This window comes from Vigna unguiculata, chromosome 6, assembly GCF_037176805.1.
Source record: "Vigna unguiculata cultivar grain cowpea cultivar isolate G323 ecotype 2 chromosome 6, ASM3717680v1, whole genome shotgun sequence".
Classification (NCBI taxonomy): domain Eukaryota; kingdom Viridiplantae; phylum Streptophyta; class Magnoliopsida; order Fabales; family Fabaceae; genus Vigna; species Vigna unguiculata.
The window spans coordinates 1,851,426-1,856,312 of NC_140797.1; the positions used below are offsets into that span (position 1 = coordinate 1,851,426).

The 4,887-nt window shown below is 36.1% G+C and overlaps 1 long non-coding RNA gene across 1 annotated transcript; it reads left to right on the forward strand.

The window, feature by feature from the left end:
* The first annotated feature begins 1,370 nt into the window (after positions 1 to 1,370).
* Positions 1,371 to 2,534, forward strand: LOC114188854 (uncharacterized). Its single transcript, XR_003605462.2, has 2 exons — positions 1,371 to 1,906; positions 1,976 to 2,534. It is a non-coding gene; the product is annotated as an uncharacterized LOC114188854 (long non-coding RNA).
* The last annotated feature ends 2,353 nt before the right edge of the window (positions 2,535 to 4,887 follow it).

A 4,887-nucleotide genomic window follows, 5' to 3' on the forward strand; every position in this document is an offset into this window, starting at 1 on the left:
GCATTTAGGTAGGCATAATAGTAATGAGTTGCATTATACCATTCATAGTGACATTCCATTCTTTGGGGAAGATATAGGACCAATATCATTTAGAGATTGGATGTGGGATACAGAGAAATTGGTGCAACCATTGTTTAGTAAATATAGTCAATTTGACATTCTTAGGCATGTTACTTCTAGGTTTATAGGACGTGCATCCGAGTGGTGGCAAAAGAGAGACTTTAGAGTACAAAAGGGGAGAGAATCATGCATTAACACATTTTATGAATTGAAAGCATACATGTGGAAACGTTTCATTCCCCCTTCATTTAGGATAACTAGGGAGCAACAAGCTAGGTTAGAAAACTTCATTGACATAGGTGATGCATTCATCCAAAATCATGCTAAGTTTTCTAGACTAGGAAAAGATTTTAAGCACAATTTGAACTTGCTCTTGAGTGAACAAAGAAAGAAAGAAAAACATAAGAAAGAGCAATCAAAACATAAAAAGCTTCGAGAGTATGAAAAGAAGAGAGAAAAAGAAGATCTTGAGAAGATTTGTGCTAAAAGAGAACAAGAGGAAAAAGAGATAAAAGAAAGGAAGAAAAGATATGAGGAAGTAAAGGCTAAAGAGGAGAATTTTAGAAAAGCCAAAGAAGAGAATGAGAGAAAAGAATTTGAAACAAGAGAGAAAAGAGAGTGTGCTTGAAATCCAATCTCAAGTGGTAGAGTTAAAGAGTATTTCAAAAGAAAAAAAGGAACTCAGTGTTAGGGATTTGGTGATCAATCCTTCACCAATTCCTTACATGAAGATCCCATTTCCCAAGGGAGTTCTCCCATCTTTAAACTCTTCTCACTCTTTCATTAAATCTTATTTGTTTCCTTCTCAAACATTTTGTTCTCCATCTCTTTCCCTTATTTCATCCTCCTCAACATATTGCACCAAAATACACTTTGACTTTAAAATTGTTTTCAAAAATCATCTAAGTCAAAATGCAAAACATTCTTTGTGTGCAATGGGCTGGATATCACCTATTTCAACCTTTAACAACACATTTTCACACATTTTCCAAGAAATTTTACTGTATAGTCATTATGATTTTAATGCAATTTTATTTGATGACTACTACAAATATGTGTTTGATCCTGATGGACTATTAAATTTAGTTGCTGTGAGCTTTACCACCCTCGTGATCTGAGGACAGATCCTCTTCAATAGGGAGGGGATGATGTGACCCTATTAAGGCTCATAGTTTGGGCCATTCGCTAGGCTCATTCCTTTTAATTTATTTTATTTTTTAATTAAATAAAGGTGGATTGTAATTACGCTTGTTTTGTTAATTGTAGCTATTCTCCAAGTTGTCCAATTGATATTGGGCCTACGACCCAATTCATCACCACACCTATGCTTGCCATCAACCATGTGATTCAGAGTGCTTCATCTAATTACTTCAGCCCAACAGCGCATCATCTCCTTTTTCATTCTCCACGCATCCAAACAAGGCTCCAACATCTTCTTTGGATTGGGCTTTTATCAGCAGCCCATTTCATGCTCCTTCACTTGTGTGGCACAAATCCGGCCAATCTCAATTCTTTCACGCGTCCAACACTTCATTCCTGCTGCAACCAATCTCAAGTTTTTAATTGGGCTGAGACTCATCATCCAGCAGCCCAAGTTGAAGATCACTCCAACCTACAGCTTTTTGTCGATGCGCAACTCTAGCTGCTTCCTCGTTTCTGAAAGCCAACCCTAATACTTCCTCACACGTCTGAAGCAACCAGCCGTTAGGGAAGCCCCTTCATTCTTCACGCATCCCACACTTGTTATCCTTTGAGGTTTCTGTTAGGGTTAAGGTCTTGTGTAAAGCTTATTCTCGTTTTTCTTCTGTTTGCCTTCCTTATCACGGTTGCCCTTCATCTATAAAAGGTACAAGCCATTTCTTTGTAATCTAGCTTAGATGAATATGAGAGTTGATTTTTCCTCCATTTTTGTCAGCTCACCCCTTTCCTTAGTTGAGGATTTCTCCTCCCACTGGAACTCCAACATTTTCCCGTCGATTCCACCAAACAATCCAAAATTTGAAGGCCATTCTCCGTCGAACGGAGAACAATCCCACTGATTAACAGCGCCGATGGCGTCATCACTACCGGTGACGAAAGATGCAAGACCTCAAGTCCTCATTTAGTAGAAGGATAAATGGGTAGAAGCAGCTACTTGGCAAGATGTCATAACTATCCAACAACAGTTCCCTGACTTCAACCTTGAGGACAAGGTTGTTAAGCCAGGGGGAGTAATGATAGAGTATTAAAGGTGTTTGTTAGAAGAAATAAAAATTGACAGTTAGTCAGTTAGAAAAGTCTGGTTGTTAGTGGGTCGTTGCGGGATGTAAGTATGGTTTTAGGAAGAGTATAAATAAGAAAGGGGGTAGTGTTGTACAAGGGCTAATTCTTTGACTTCTGTAGAGTGTAAACAGGAATCATGATAGATCCTGTGAGGGGGAATTATTGTCTTCCGTGGACGAGTTCTTTGAGAGAATAATAAAAGTCTTTCTCTATTTCTGTTGTGTGGTTGGTGTGGGTGTGTTTTGCACGAGTGATTTGGGTTTCTAGCTCTAAGAAACCTAATAGATATTGTGTCATGAATTAACTATCTCATCATCAGTTCAGATTGCTAGTAAGGACATATGATAAAGTAGTTCAAACTTTCATCCTTATTGCTATTACTTCTAAATGAAGATAAATTTTAAAAGATTTTCCCATGTTGCTCTTGGTCTCAATAAGCTTCAAATTTATTCATGTTTTTCTTTTTCTAGTCTCCACCTCTCCCTGTTCTTCTTATTAGGCAAATACCTATTGTTTTTTATCTAACACTAAAACTCAATGAATATGACTGAAGAGGGAAAAATACCTAGTATAACATGAACTTAATTTGGAGAAAATACCAGTTGTGGAACAAAAAAATTATATCCAATTTATTTCTCATTTTAAATTTTGTTAAAGCAAGTTTTTAATTAGAACAACCTACAAGTTGGAAACTAATGGTTTAAATCTTCAACATTTACTATAGAAATGACCTGCTATTTCTCTATAATTACAATACTACACATGAAGTTGTGATGATTATTTTCTTATTAGCAAGATTTGTGCTAAGGAAATATAGGTCTGGTACCAAGATTGTACTTTGATATAGTAAATTTCTTACACTCACCTACTTGTTTTGTATTTAGTAGCCTAGCATGCATACTCAATCATTGTAAAATAACTTCCCTATTGTAATTTACAGTAACTATCAAGCTATAAGTTTCATGAAAAATATTTTAGCTTAAAAGTCATATCAACTATGATTTCTGATCTATATCTATATCTATATCTATATCTATATCTATCTATCTATCTATCTATAAAAGTTACGAGTCTGAAAATTAACATGAATCCAACGATATAGACATTTCTGCCAGCCTGTGAAAAAAGGTGCATTTGTTGCTCTAGTAAGTTGAAAATATGTCTGCCCTCTTCATAACTGCTGCCAAAAGCAATCATTGATATAACATCATCAGAAAGATGATGAAGCTCTATGTGCACTTCTATCTCAAATTCATCTTTTCCTCCTCTTTGGTATTCCCATTTTTCCACCATGGTGACCAGACTAGAAGTGTCAAGGTAGTCATGTTCAAGGGTTTGCTGAAGCCCTTTGGCAACTAAGTGCGCTTTATGCATTTGAAAACTTCCATCACCATTGAATTTGTTTTTAAAAATCCATTTACAAGCTATTACCGTTGCACCTATAGGAAAGGAAGTAAGGGTCCAAGTTTTGTTTGCAAGGAGAGCTTGATACTCTTGTTCCATGGCAACTAGCCAACCAGAATGTTGCATAGCATGTTTATAACTTGTGGTTTCAGAGGCAATATCAACAAGAAATGTGTGAGGCTTGGAAACGCTTCTGACTTTGGTAATCATAGGATGGTGGTTGGTAGTGGCAGGCGAGGTTTGTAAGGGAGATGAAGGTTTGTTTGAATCAGTAGGGGTAGAGATGGAAGTTGGCGTAAGTGAGGTGTGAGGTTCTTGCATAATAGGAGGAGTGGAAGAGAGATCATGAACATGATGTGTAGGTGGAAGAATAGTGAGTATGTGTGGAGTGAAAGAGGTGGAAGACGAAACATTACTATCTGTAACAAAAAGGTTATTTGTGAAAGTATATGGAAAAACAACTTCATTAAAAGTCACATGTTTGGATATATATGTTTTACCTGTGGAAGATAGACATACATACTCTTTATGATGATTATTATATCGTAGAAGTAGACATAATTCAGATTGCATACTTAATTTGTGTTGACTATAAGGTCTAAGAAGAGGATAACACGCACACCCAAAAACACGAAAGAAATTGTAGTTTGATTGTTTGTGAAACAACTTAGTATAAGGATTATTAGGCAAAGTATTAATAAGAGTAGTCGTAGAGACAAAAGCTTCACCCTAGTATTTAAGAGGAAGAGACGCACCACTTAGAATAGTAAAACCAACATTTTGTTTGAGACAATGTTTCCTTTCAACTAAACCATTTTGTTCATGTGTATGTGGAAAAATTAAACGAAAACGAATGCCATATTGTTGAAGCAATTTGTTTAACACAAAAAATTCCTTGGCATTATCAGTTTGAAGACTTTTAAGTTTAAAAGTAGTTTGTGTTTCAGCACATGTTTTAAAATTTATGAAAACATATGCAACTTGTGAACGAGCATGTAACAGATACAACCATGTGTAACGAGAGTAAGCATCTATGAAAGCGATGTAGTACCTGACTCTATTTCTCGTAGCGATAGGAGCAGGACCCCATACATCAATAAAAACCATCAATAAAGGATTAGTGTAAACAATAGTAGATCTTATAAAGGGTAGTTGTTGAGC